General features: G+C 43.1%; 1 non-coding gene across 1 annotated transcript; it reads right to left on the bottom strand.

The window, feature by feature from the left end:
- Positions 1–1,232: 1,232 nt before the first annotated feature.
- Positions 1,233–1,306, bottom strand: trnat-agu (transfer RNA threonine (anticodon AGU)). The gene has a single exon. It is a non-coding gene; the product is annotated as a tRNA-Thr (tRNA).
- Positions 1,307–15,246: the final 13,940 nt, after the last annotated feature.

Raw genomic sequence — 15,246 nt, 5'->3', positions numbered from 1 at the left:
GATGGGAAGAAGGAAGAATGGAACTGTTCAGTATTTTTGAGTTTTTCACTCACCCATGAATGCTGATTAAAAAAAGATGCAAATAACAGAGAATTTCACCAAAAAGGGAGATTAAATGCTGCCGAAACCTTGGATCGAAGGATGCCCCAACAGATCACCTGTTTAACTGTCTCCTCACTGGGGGATTTCAATCAGTGAGCAATATTATTCTCTACCTTTTTTTTGTTAAATGAACCCAGAACTGTCACTTGGAGTTAATATCTGCATTCCGACTCCTGAATATTTTCTGGACACATTTCCTGCTGAAAGAACGAAGAACTCTTTTCTAATTTACACAATACTATATACACATACATCAAACCTCTTAAGCTAGCATCCTTGGTGCTGCTCTCTCTTCTCCCAAACCTCATCTCATGTGACTGTTACATCACCACTCTGACAGTGGGAGGGGTTGATCCCACTGTCTTCAGCATTAACCCTTTACATCCTTATACTACACTGTCTGTCCAAACAAATGGGTGGAGGGAACTTCCTTCATTTATTCAAACACTTGAAAATCAACTCAAAGCCATCAGAGAGAGAGAGAGAGAGAGAGAGAGAGTGTGTCAGAGCACTTCCTGCATCCAGTCCTGACCCTGTCACACTCAGCAGCTGCTCACTCAGACCCCACTCTCATCAACACTGAACATTGTTACAGAGACCCTTCAAATAATGTTTATAAAAGGCGGAAAAATTCAAAGTTCATCGCAGCCGGATTGAATGGAACAAAGTTTAATATCTTCTCACCGTCTCTCAATACCCACGAGACATAGGTTTTCTTATTTGGTTCCTTTGATTTTTCTTGTTCCTGATTGACAAATATTCCAAACCTCGGATCAACCCTCCCACTTGCGTCATGTCCCCAGTCTCGGTTAAAAGCAACACATAACGACACAAACACTCTGAAATATACAACGCAGTCACACTTTCCTTCAGTGAGATTAATGTCGAGCTGTTTTCCAGATTGAATGTAACCGTGAGCAAATTTGTATCAAAGAAGTTGCCTTTGGCGTATCAGCACTGAATTTCTGGACAAGGAGGAACAGCCATTCCCAACTCACATCCTTCACAAAGGCTGTTTTCTCCTGTGACTGAAATTCATCATGTAATTTGAATTCCAAGTTCAAGTTCACAAAACAGAGATATAAATGATTGATAAGGAAACTTCGAAAGCATATCACAAATGTGAAATAAGGCTCTGCTGGGAGTTGAACCCAGTCTCTTCTGTTTACTAGACATGTGCTTTAACCAACTAAGCTACAGAGCCAGATCACAAATGATTGCGTCGTTGAAATCAGAGGAGGATCTGTTTATTCTCATCACACTTCTCCACTGGTCACAACATATTTTAACTTTTCCTACTTACTGATACAGTCATATACTCTATTTTTCCCAAAACTGAGAATGGAGGTGGAGGGGCGACATGATAGAGGTTGACAAAGTTATGAGTGGCAGAGACAGAGTGGATAGTCAGAAGCTTTTTCACAGGGTGGCAGAGTCAGTTACGAGGGGACATAGGTTTAAGGCGAGAGTGGCAAAGTTTGGAGGGGATATGCGAGGCAAGTTCTTTACACAGAGGGTGGTGAGTGCCTGGAACTTGCTGCCGGGGAAGGTCGTGGAAGCAGGGAAGATAGCGATGTTTAAGAGGCATCTTGACAAATACATGAATAGGATGGGAAGAGAGGGATACGGTCCCCTGAAGTGCAGAAGGTTTTAGTTTAGACAGGCATCAAGATCGGCGCGGGCTTGGAGGGCCGAATGGCCTGTTCCTGTGCTGTACTGTTCTTTGTTTATAGATGTGGTCCCCCCACAGCTTAAGTGTATGCAGGGAGAGAGGGAATGGGTGACCACCAGGCAGTCAAAAAGAATCAGGCAGGTAGTGCAGGACACCCCGAGTGCGTCTCACTCTCCAGCAGGTATTCAGTTCTGAATACAGAGGACAATGATGCTTCACCTGGGGAGTGCAGCCGGAGCCAAGTCCATGACAGCATGGGTGACTCAGCTGCAAAGGGGAGTACAGGGAAGACTGGAAAAGCCATAGTGATAGGTGATTCAATCGTCAAGGGAACAATCAGGTGTTTCTATGGCCACAGATGTGAATCCAGGAATGGAGTGTTGGCTCCCTGGTGCCAGGGTCAAGGATGTCATTGAGCAGTTACAGAGCATCCTGAAGGGGGAGGGTGAACAGCCAGCAGTGGTAGTCCACATCAGAACCAACAACATAGGTAGATATAAGGATGTTGTGCTGCAGTCAGAACTTAGGGAGTGAGGTAAGAAATTAGCAAGCAGGACATCAAAAGTAATAATCTCCGGATTACTCCCAGTGCCACGTGCAAGTGAGTACAGGAATAGATGGATAAGACAGATGAACGTGTGGCTGGAAAAATGGTGCAGGAGGGAGGACTTTAGATTTTTGGGACAGGTTGGACGGGTTGCACCTGAACCGAGCCAGGACGGAGTTCCTTGCAGGATGTTTTGCTAGTGCTGTTGGGAAGGGTTTAAGCTAGTTTGGCAGGGAGATGGGGACTGGAAGGTAGAGTCAGATGGGACAAAATCAGAAATAAAAATGGCAGGCAGAAAATTAATGGAGTCTGGAAGAGAGAGGAAACACTGATTAGAAAATTCAAAACAAAAAATGTTGGCAGTGCTCAAGGATATCTAAATCAATGCAAGGAGTATAGCAAATGAAGCAGATGAGCTCAGGGCACAGTTAGACACATGGCAGTATGATATCATAGCTATTACAGAAACATGGCTAAAGGAGGGACAGGCATGGCAGCTCAATTTTCCTGGTTACAGTGTTTTCAGACGTGAGAGGGAAGGGGATAAAAAAGGAGGGGGAGTGGCAATTTTGGTCAAAGAAACTATTACAGCTGTGAGGAGGGATGATATGTTGGAAGGTTTATCAAATGAGACCGTATAGATTGAGCTGAGGAACAAAAAAGAAGCAATCACACTGCTGGGAGTGTACTATAGACCCCTAAACAGTCAGAGGGAGAAGGAAGAGCAGATATGTAGGCAAATCGCTGAGAAGTGCAAGAACAATAGGGCAGTAACAGTGGGGGATTTGTACCACCCAAACATTAACTGGGATACTTTTTGTGTGGAGGGAATTGAGGGAGCAGAATTCTTGAGGTGCATTCAGGAGTACTTTTTTAGCCAATATGTAGCAAGTCCAACAAGAGAGGGTGAAGTTTTAGACTTAGTTTTAGGAAATGAAGAGGGGCAGGTGGAAGGAGTGGCAGTGGGACAGCATTTTGGTGGTAGTGATCATAATTCAGTCAGTTTTAATATAATTATGGAAAGGACAAGGACAGAACAGGAGTTAGAGTTCTCAGTTGGGGCAAGACCAACTTTACTAAGCTGGAGAGTGATTTACCGAAAGTGGACTGGAAACAGGTACTTGACGGTAAATCAGTGTCACAGCAGTGGGAAGAATTCAAAGGGGAGATTCAAGGGGTTCGGAGTCAACATGTTCCCACAAAGAAAAAGGGTGGGAAGGCCAAATCTAGAGCCCCATGGATGTCAAGGAGTTTACGGGTATAATAAGGCAGTAAAGGAAAGTTTATGCCCAACACAGAGAACTGAATACTACAGAAAGCCGAGAGGAGTATAGAATGTGGAGGGGGGAAATCAACATTGAAATTCGGAAAGTTAAGCGAGAGCATTAAAGAATATTGGCAATCAAAATCATGGTGAACCCAAAGATGTTTTATCAATACATTGAGAGTAAAAGGATAAATAAGGAAAGAGTAGGGCACAGAAAAGACCAAAAAGGTAACCTTTGTGTCGAGCAGAAGATGCTGACATTGTTCTGAATAAATGCTTTGCATCTGTCTTCACAAAAGAGGGGGAAGATGCATATATTGTAGATAAGGAAGAGGGGTGTGAAGTATGGATATGATTCATACAGAGGGAGAGAGGACATATTAATGGGATTAGTGTATATGAAAGTTGATAAATCACGAGCGCCGGATGGAATGCACCTCAGGCTGTTAAAAAGAAGCAAGAGAGGAAATAGCAGAAGAGCTGATCATCATTTTCCAGACCTCACTGGATACAGGTGTGGTGATGGAGGATTGGAGGACTGCTAACGTTGTACCTTTGTTTAAAAAGGGAGTGAGGGAGACCAAATAATTACAGGCCAGTCAGTCTAACATCAGTATTGGGCAAATTATTGGAATCTATTCTGAGAGACAGAATAAAATGTTACTTCGAAAGGCACAGATTAATCAAGGATAGTCAGCATGGATTTGTTAAGGGAAGATCTTGTCTGCCCAACTTGATCGAAATTTTGAAGAATTAAGAAGGAAGATAGATGAGGGTAGTGCAGTTGATGTAGTCTACATGGATGTAAATGTAGGGGGTATGAGTTTGCAGATGGCACAAAGATTGGCTGTGTGGTAAATAGCAAGGAGGATAGCTGTAGGCTGCAGGAAGATCTTCATGGTCTGGTCAGATGGGCAGAAAAATGGCAAATAGAATTCAATTCAGAAGTGTGAGTTGCTGCATTTGGGGAGGTCAAACAAGGCAAAGGAATACACAATTAATGGGAGAGTACTGAGAGGTGTAGAGGAAGTGAGGGACCTTGGAGTAAATGCCCACAGATCCCTGAAGGTAGCAGGACAGGTCGATAAGGTGGTAAGAAGGCATATGGAATCCTTTCCTTTATTAGCTGAGGTATAGATTTAAGAGCAGGGAGGTTATGCTGGAACTGTAGAAATCATTAGTCAGGCCACAATGAATACTGTATGCAGTTCTGATCACCTTATTACAGAAAGGATGTAATTGCACTAGAGAGGGTACAGAGGAGATTCACGAGAATGTTGCCGGGATTGGAAAAATGCAGCTATGAGGAAAGACTGGATAGGCTGAGGCTGTTCTCCTTGGCACAGAGAAGGCTGAGGAGAAATCTCATTGAAACATACAAAATTTTGAGGTGCCTGGATAGAGTTGAAGTGAAGGGCCTATTTACCTTAGCAGAGAGGTCAGTGACTAGGGGAAATAGATTTAAAGTGATTGGTAGAAAGATTACGGGGGAGATGAGGAAAAGTTTTTTTCAGCCAGAGGGTGGTGGGGGTCTGGAACTCACTGCCTCAATTCATTCAAAAGAAGTTTGGATATACATTCAAGTGCTGTAATCTGCAGGGCTACAGACCAAATGCTGGAAGGTGGAATTAGAATGGGTGGAAAGTTTTTCATCTGGCACAGACACGATGGGCCAAGTGGCCTCTTTCTGTGCCTTAAACTTTCTTTGATTCTATGATACTATAATTACCCAGCTGTTGTAATGGAAATTGAACTTGTTTCTCTGGACCATTAGTGGAGGCTTCAGGATTACTCGTCCTGTAATGCCACCACAAAACCACCATACCGCTGTATGAGATTTTTTACTGGTTTGTTCTGTGGATTTCAGTCCACACAAATGGAATTGATAATCTATTTCACTCTGATAATGTTTGAGATGTTTTTGGCTGGTAAATAATGTGTATCTCAGTCGACTGTATTTTTAAATTCCGCAGTCTGGGTGAGTTCAGGCATCTAATTTACATCACAGTTTGCACTTTCTATCAGCATTACTTAATCTAATACTGTTTTATTTTTGGACTGGCAATGTTTAGATCAATCTACACTCATGGAATTGATACTGTATTTCAGTTTGATATTGTATGAGTTTTTAGAATGGTATATAATATTTAGATCAATCTACACTAATGGAATTGATTCTGTATCTTTCCATTTCACAGTGTGAGTGAGTTCTGAACTGGTATCTAATTTGTGTCTCAGGTTACAATATCTTTCAGCACCTTAGAAACTTTCACTGTAATGAATGTTGGACTTGTATGTAACTTGTATCTCAGGGGACACGATGGGGATGTTTAAACATCCTTTATCATGAATGGATGTGAGCTTTGAGTATGGTATTTAATTTAAATCTCAGGGTACAGCATTACAAGAGATTCTGTGCCATTCAATCAATACCGTGTGCCAATTCTATCTGATATTTAATTGATAGCGAAGTCTGCATTATATTTAGATTGACACATTGTATTTCAATCTGTTAATGAGGGTGACTTTGACCTGGGATTGATGTATCTGACTGTCAATGGGACTGAATTGGGGTGAAATGGAAACAACTTATTTTTCTCCTGCTTTGTTTGATTGTTGGATTGAAAATGTGTCTCTGGAACTCGGGATCAATGTGGGCCTGACTACTTCTGCAGTCTGAGACTAGGGAACTGATGAACTGTCTATCCCTCTGTACTCTGAGTGATAATGTACCTACTGTGTGTGAGAGGAGCTGGCTGCACTGTTCCTTGTGCCTCGAGTGCAGCAACCATCACATTCATCACGATACCTTCAAGTATTTGCCTGTATGAAGAAATAATATGTCTTAACTCAAGAACAGGGGAGGTGCAAAATATCAAAGAGGTGAATTTAATTTCGCAATTAATAATCATTAAAAACACCCACAAATGAAAACCAGTGTCAGTATCTGTCTCCACTGAAGTACTGAAGCTCCCAGCTCCTGCATCACAAGTATTCTGGGCAGATCCATCTAGACAAAACACTGCACTGGGATCGTCCCAACTTCTCTATGCTCTACACATATTTCCAGCCACCCTGCTTCATCTGCACAAATAAACAAAAATAAAGCCCATTCTGTATATCCCTCAATTCCTTTCTTCCCATACAGTTGTTCCACCTCCCCTTAAATGCATCAATACTATTTGCCTCGACCTCTCCCTGTGGTTGCAAATTCCAGATTCTAACCACTCTCTACGTAAATACATTTTTCATGAATTCCTCATTGGTTTTATGAATGTCGATTTTATATTTTTGGCTCGTTTCAGACACCACAAGTGGAAACGTGTCTCTGTTATTCTATAAAAGCCCTTCACTATTTCCTCACTTTTTTCATTTGTTAGTGTGATGTAGGCATCACTGGCTATGCCAGCATTTATTGCCCATTCCAAATTGCCCTTGACGAAGTGGTGGTGAGCTGCCTTCTTAAGCCGCTGCAGTCCTTGAGCCGCAGGAATTCCAGCAGTGCTGTTTGGAAGGGAGTTCCAGGATTTTTACCCAGCGACAGTGAAGGAATGGTGATATAGTTCCAAGTCAGGATGGTGTGTGGCTTGGAGGGGAACTTGCAGGTGGTAGTGTTCCCATGCATCTGCTGCCCTTGTCCTTGTTGGTGGTGGAGGTTCTGGGTTTGGAAGGTACTGTCGAAGAAGCCTTGGTGTGATGCTGCAGTGCATCTTTTAGCTGGTACGCACTGCTGCCACTGTGCATCAGTGGTGAATGGAGTGAATATTGAAGGTGGTGGATGTGGGCAATCAAACAGGCTACTTGAGTGTTGTTGGAGCTGCCTTCATCCAGGCAAGTGGACAGTATTCCATCACAATCCTGACTTGTGTCTTGTGAATGGTGGACGGATGTGGGGAAACAGGAGGTCAGTTACTCGCCGCAGAATTCGTAGCCTCTGACCTGCTCTTGCAGTCACAGCATTTATATGGTTGGTCCAGTTCAGTTTCTGGTCTATGGTAACCAATGGTCAATGTTAATGGTGGGGGATTCAGTGATGGTAATGCCATTGAACATCAAGGGGAGATGATTAGATTCTCTCTTGTTTGAGATGGTCATTGCCTGCCACTTATCTGATGCCAATGTTACTTGCCACTTATCAACCCAAGCCTGGACGTTGTCCAGGTCTTGCTGCATCTGGACACGGGCTGCTTCAGTATCTGAGGAGTCATGAATGGTGCTGAACATTGTGCAATCATCAGAAAACATCCACACTTCTGGCCTTGTGATGGAGGGAAGGTCATTGATGAAGCTGCTGAAGATGGTTGGGCCTAGAACACCTCTCTGAGGAATTCCAGCTGTAATGGCCGGAGACTGAGATGATTAACCTGAACAACCACAGCCATCTTCCTTAGTGCCAGGTATGACTGCAAACAGCAGAGCATTTTGCCCTGATTTCTATTTACACTGGTTTTGCTAGGGCTGCCTTGTTGCCATGCACGTCAAAGGCTGCCTTGATGTCAAGGGCAGTCACTCTCACCTCACAGAGCCCCATCTCTGGGCAAAAGGTCTCACTTTTCAAGGGGTGTCTCGAGAAGACGCAGTGGTTAGCACCGCAGCCTCACAGCTCCAGAGACCCCGATTCGATTCTGGGTACTGCCTGTGTGGAGTTTGCAAGTTCTCCCTGTGTCTGTGTGGGTTTTCCCCGGGTGCTCCGGTTTCCTCCCACAGCCGAAGACTTGCAGGTGATAAGTAAATTGGCCATTGTAAATTGCCCCAAGTGCAGGTAGGTGATAGGGAATAAGGGATTACTGTCGGGTTAGTATAAATGGGTGGTTGTTGGTGGGCACAGACACGGTGGGCCGAAGAGCCTGTTTCAGTGCTGTATCTCTAAATAAATAAAAAAATGCAATGTTTCTTTAACTATAAAATAAAAGCAAAAGTCTGTAGATGCTGGAAATCTGAAATAAACAAAAATGCTGGAAATACTCAGCAGTTTAGGCAGCATTTGTGGAGGGAGAAACACAATTAACATTTCAGGTCTGTGTCCTTTCATTTTACAATATGTTTTATGTCCTGGTAGATAACAGTGCATTCAGTTTGCAGTAATGGAATTAATACTGTGTCTTCCAGCCTGACTATTTGTGAGATTTGTGGAGTGGTGTGTAACATGTAGCTCAGTCTGCAGTCTGGTTACATTATTGAGATTAATTCTGTACTTTACAATCGGGTACTGTTTGTCTGTTCTATCTGACATTGAATTTGTAGTTCAGGCTGCTGTCTTGTGAGAGTGACACAGTGCCTTGCAATCTGACAGTGGATGTGATTTTGGACTGGGATTGATGTATCTACCTGTCAGTGGGACAGAGTTGGGGTGAAATGGAAACAACTTCAGTCTGTCATGCTCTGTGTGACTGTTGGATTGACTGTTAGTCTCTGGAACTTGGGATCAGTGCCAGTCTGACTAGTACTGCTGGCAGTGATTGTGGAACTGATGTCTCTTTTTTCTCTGAATGATACTGTACTTACTGTGTGTGAGAAGCCGGCTGCATATTAATTCTGCTTCCTTCAAGTATTTGCCTGTAGAAAGAAAAAGTATTTATTATAATTCAGGAAGAGGTGTGGTGGAAGTTACAAGAGAGACCAAAATAATTATTCAAGTAATAATCATTGTGAACAATCACAAAGGAAACCCAGCAATACAAACAGACAGTGTCTGATTCCACTGCAGTCCTTCAGCCCCCAGCTACTGCATACCAGAGGCTTTGGCCGTTTTACAACAATTAAATGACATCCAGAAACAATCCACTGGGCCATGAATGGGACTGACCGACGGAGCAGGGACTTTTACACAGGTCAGATTTCCAGTTCTCGCTCCCATGGTCTAACCGTTCAAGCGAACCCAAACAGCCGCTGTTTAAAATGTGTCCTTCACACTTCTCACCTGGTGCCTATAATAGATTCTCTTTGTGTAACTCCCCACATTCTGACTGTCCGTTTCTGTTTCCACACTTCACTGTCCAATAACAATAAACTGCGGGACCAGGCTGGATCGCTCTCTTTGAGCTGGCGCGGACACGATGGGCCGAATGGCCTCATTCTGCGCCGGAAATTTTCCATGTTTCTGTTTGCGGAATTGTTGCAGAAATCGACGCCAGCGCTCCCCTCCCCCAGCACTGCCTGTGAGCGGAAGAAGATGGTTTAAAACAGCCGCGAATGGAGAGATCCCGGTCCCTGGGAAAGGGAGCAAACAGCAGCCTCCTTCCAGCAGCACATCGCTTTGGGAGCGTGTCCGCAGATTGTCTCAGAGATCAGCATCGAGTCCGGGGCAAGTTCAGGGGGAGGCGGGGGCTGTTTGTAAGAGGCGGATTGGAGCTGGAACTGGTCCCGGAACATGGAGTGAGTGGGGGAAGGGAGAGGCCATTCTCGGGTTTTGTGTCGACGGGGGATGGAGACAGAATGGGATGAACCTGTTACTGCAATGCAGTCAAACAATGATAATATTTGTATGACTGGGCTTCCTTTGTGGGGGCTCATTATTATTTGAGAGATTAAATTCATTAAAACTCTGTATCTTTGATCTCACCTGTATTTTAGTTACAAACATACTTTTGTTCAAACAGACAAATAATTGAATGAACCAGAATAAATGTGATGTTTCCTCCACCAAGTTACAAGGAAGAGAGTCACCAGCTCCTTCTCACACACAGTCCGTACATTATCACTCACAGAGCGCAGAGACACAGACAGGTCATCAGTTCCACAGTCTCAGACGGCAAAAATAGTTCCAGAGACACATTTTCAATCCATCAATCAAATAGAGCAGGAGAGACAGACGTTGTTTCCATGTCACCCCAACTCAGTACCACTGACAGGTAGATACACAAATCCCAGTCCAAATTCTCACCCACTATCAAATTATCAGTGTGTCAATCCCACAATAGTGCAACCTCAGCTACAAATTAAACACACATAGAACTGACACATTGTTCCTGTTTCAAAGTTACAGAATTAACCTCAATAACATTCAAGGAGCAGCTACTGCGTGTCCTTGATAAGTATGTACCTGTCAGGCAGGGAGGAAGTTGTCGAGCGAGGGAGCCGTGGTTTACTAAAGAAGTTGAAGCGCTTGTCAAGAGGAAGAAGAAGGCTTATGTTAGGATGAGACGTGAAGGCTCAGTTAGGGCGCTTGAGAGCTACAAGCTAGCCAGGAAGGATCTAAAGGGAGAGCTAAGATCAGCAAGGAGTGGACACGAGAAGTCATTGGCGCATAGGATCAGGGAAAACCCTAAGGCTTTCTATAGGTATATTAGGAATAAAAGAATGATGAGAGTTAGATTAGGGCCAATCAAGGATAGTAATGGGAAGTTGTGTGTGGAATCAGAGGAGATAGGGAAGTGCTAAATGAATATTTTGTGTCAGTATTTACAGTAGAGAAAGAAAATGTTGTTGAGGAGAATATTGAGATTCAGGCTACTAGGCTAGATGGGATTGAGGTTCACAAGGAGGAGGTGTTAGCAATTTTGGAAAGTGTGAAAATAGATAAGTCCCCTGGGCCAGATGGGATTTACCCTAGGATTCTCTGGGAAGCTAGGGAGGAGATTGCAGAGCCTTTGTCCTTGATCTTTATGTCGTCATTGTCGACAGGAATAGTGCCGGAAGACTGGAGGATAGCAAATGTTGTCCCCTTGTTCAAGAAGGGGAGTAGAGACAGCCCTGGTAATTATAGACCTGTGAGCCTTACTTCGGTTGTGGGTAAAATGTTGGAAATGGTTATAAGAGACAGGATTTATAATCATCTTGAAAAGAATAAGTTCATTAGAGATAGTCAGCACGGTTTTGTGACGGGTCGGTCGTGCCTCACTAACCTTATTGAGTTTTTTGAGAAGGTGACCAAACAGGTGGATGAGGGTAAAGCAGTGGATGTGGTGTATATGGATTTCAGTAAGGCGTTTGATAAGGTTCCCCACGGTAGGCTATTGCAGAAAATACGGAAGTATGGGGTTGAAGGTGATTTAGAGCTTTGGATTAGAAATTGGCTAGCTGAAAGAAGACAGAGGGTGGTGGTTGATGGCAAATGTTCATCCTGGAGTTTAATTACTAGTGGTGTACTGCAAGGATCTGTTTTGGGGCCACTGCTGTTTGTCATTTTTATAAATGACCTGGAAGAGGGTGTAGAAGGGTGGGTTAGTAAATTTGCAGATGACACTAAGGTCGGTGGAGTTGTGGATAGTGCCAAAGGATGTTGTAGGGTACAGAGGGACATAGATAGGCTGCAGAGCTGGGCTGAGAGATGGCAAATGGAGTTTAATGCAGAAAAGTGCGAGGTGATTCACTTTGGAAGGAGTAACAGGAATGCAGAGTACTGGGCTAATGGGAAGATTCTTGGCAGTGTAGATGAACAGAGAGATCTTGGTGTCCAGGTGCATAAATCCCTGAATGTTGCTACCCAGGTTAATAGGGCTGTTAAGAAGGCATATGGTGTGTTAGCTTTTATTAGTAGGGGGATCGAGTTTCGGAGCCACGAGGTCATGCTGCAGCTGTACAAAACTCTGGTGAGACCGCACCTGGAGTATTGCGTGCAGTTCTGGTCACCGCATTATAGGAAGGATGTGGAAGCTATGGAAAGGGTGCAGAGGAGATTTACTAGGATGTTGCCTGGTATGGAGGGAAGGTCTTACGAGGAAAGGCTGAGGGACTTGAGATTGTTTTCGTTGGAGAGAAGGAGGAGGAGAGGTGACTTAATAGAGACATATAAGATAATCAGAGGGTTAGATAGGGTGGAAAGTGAGCGTCTTTTTCCTCGGATGGTGATGGCAAACACGAGGGGACATAGCTTCAAGTTGAGGGGTGATAGATATAGGACAGATGTGAGAGGTAGTTTCTTTACTCAGAGAGTAGTAAGGGCATGGAACGCCCTGCCTGCAGCAGTAGTAGATTCACCAACTTTAAGGGCATTTAAGTGGTCATTGGATAGACATATGGATGAAAATGGAATAGTGTAGGTCAGATGGTTTCACAGGTCGGCGCAACATCGAGGGCCGAAGGCCTGTACTGCGCTATAATGTTCTAATTCTAATTCTAATTCTAAAAAAAAAACATCTTCTGAGATCCAATATTTACACAGGTCATGATGAGTTTATTATCAGTATTAATTCCCATAATGTGTCCAGACATATACATTAGATACAAGTCAAAATCTCAAGTGCATAATCAGATTGAGAGATTCTGAAATATCGTATAACCTGAGATACAAACTCAGATTCCAGTTTAAAACTCATCCGGATTGTGAAACTAAAAGATACATTATAAATTTGATGAGTTTAGTCTGAGCGATAAATTACATACCAGTCCTAAAACCTCATAGTGTCAGATGGAAGACACTGTACAATTCCAGACTGAGCTCATTTTACACACAAGTCCAAGATTCTCCCTCAGACTGAATGGCACTGATCAAATTGATTAGTACAGCCTGAGTTACATTTGCACATCAATCCTGTATCAGATTGAAAGACACATTATCTTTCACTATTATGTTCACAGTGACAGATATTTAATACTTGGCAAAACTTCAAACATATTGTCTGCTTAAAACCAACCACATCAGTGGCCTGTTGCTGTGCTGACATTTTATGTAGAATGAATCCAGACTTGCAAACAGTCCCAGGGATGGAAGGTTATATAATGATATATAGATAATGACCAGATATTGACAGATAAAGTGATGCTGAAACACATGCTCAGTGCCAGATGCTGAAAACTATAGGTTGATTATTGCACTCACTCACAGTACCTCAGCCTGAGTCATCTAAAGCAACCTAACACACAAATAGTAGCACTGAGAGATTGAGAAAGAGTCCAAAACTCACATAGATTACCAGGCACTGACAGATACAAACTGAAAACTATCCACACATGGATATGGGATTGGCTAACTCACAGAAAACAGAGAGTGGGGATAAATGGAGCATATTCAGATTGGCAAACTGTAACTAATGGAATGCCACAGGTACAGTGCTGGGGCCTCAACTATTTATGGTCTATATTAATAACTTGAGTGAAGGGACCAAGTATATTGTTGCCAAATTTGTAGATGGTACAAAGATAGGTAGGAAAGAAAGTTGTGAGGAGGACAAAATGTGTCTGCAAAGAGATATAGATAGGTTAAGTCAGTGGGAAAACATTTGGCAGATGGAGCATAATATGGGGAAATGTGAGATTGTCTACTTTGGCAGGTAGAATAGAAAAACAGAATATTATTTATATAGAGAGAGACTGCAGAATGCTGCTGTACCAAGGGATCTGGGTGTCCAGGTACATGAATTACAAAAATGTTAGCATGAAGGTATCGCAAGTAATTGGCATTTTTAGCAAGGGGAATGGAGTATAAAAGTAAGGAAGTTTTGCCATAACTTTACAGGGCAATAGTGACATCCCATCCCCATACAGTTTTGGTCTCCTTAAATAAGGAGGAATTTACTTGCATTGGAATCACTTCAAAGAAGGTTCACTCGGCTGATTGCTGGGATGTTTGATTGTCTTATGAAAAAAAGTTGAGCAGGCTGGGCCTATACTCACTGGAGTTTAGAAGATTGAGAGGTGATCTTATTGAAACCTGTAAGATTCTCAGTGGGCTGGACAGGTAGATGTTTCTCCTTGTGGGGGATTGTAGAATTAGGGGCCAGAGATAAAGATGAGCAGTCGCTCTTTCAAGAAGGAGATGAGGAGGAATTTCTTCTCTGAGAGGGTTGTTAATCTTTGGAATTCTGCTCTCCAGAGGACTGTGGAGGCTGTGTCATTGAATATATTCAACGCAGCAATAGACAGATTTTTGATCTACAACAGAGTCAATGGTTATGGGGGCAGGCAGGAAAGTGAAGTTAAGGCCACAATCAGAACTGCCATGATGTTATTGAGTGGCAGAGCAGGCTTGATGGGCCAAATGGTCTACTCCTGTCCTATTTCGTATCTTCTTATGTTCTTACACACACACACACACACAACCAATGTGTGGTGGATCTAGAATTAATCCCACTTTCATACACAATACCAGTGACTGAAAGGTACAGAATTAATCCCACAGATAGATACAGTACCACGGACAGGTACAGAATGAATCCCATGCTCACAGTCAGCACCCAGGATCGAAAGATACACGTGATTTCTACCCTCACATAACAATATCAGGCTGAGTTACAGAATGATTTCCACATTCATACTGGGCACCAATGACTGCGAATTAATTCATCCCACAATCACACACACTACCAAAGGCTGACAGATACAGAATTAATCCCACACTCCTATGTAGTAGCAAAGACTGACACATACAAAATCATTCTCAAATACTCCTACAGTACCTGGCAGATTCAGTGACTGCCAAACTCACATAAATCACCAGAGACTGACAGATAAAGAATGAACTCACACACACACTGAGATACTGACAGATATACCTTGAATTCCACACATACAGAACCACTGACAGATTAAGACTAAGTCCAAAATCATATAACATTCCAGAGACTGACAGAATGAATCAAATACTCAGACACAGTGCCACTGACAGAATGTATTCCACACTCGCATACAATACCGAAGACTGACAGATACAGAATGTATCTCACACTTTCACAAAGTACCAGTGAGTGACAGGTACAGAATGAATCCCACATTCACACA

The sequence above is a fragment of the Heterodontus francisci genome, unplaced genomic scaffold (assembly GCF_036365525.1).
Source record: "Heterodontus francisci isolate sHetFra1 unplaced genomic scaffold, sHetFra1.hap1 HAP1_SCAFFOLD_102, whole genome shotgun sequence".
Classification (NCBI taxonomy): Eukaryota; Metazoa; Chordata; class Chondrichthyes; order Heterodontiformes; family Heterodontidae; genus Heterodontus; species Heterodontus francisci.
The sequence above is the reverse complement of the archived record's forward strand: the minus strand, read 5'-3'. Positions and strand labels throughout refer to the sequence as shown.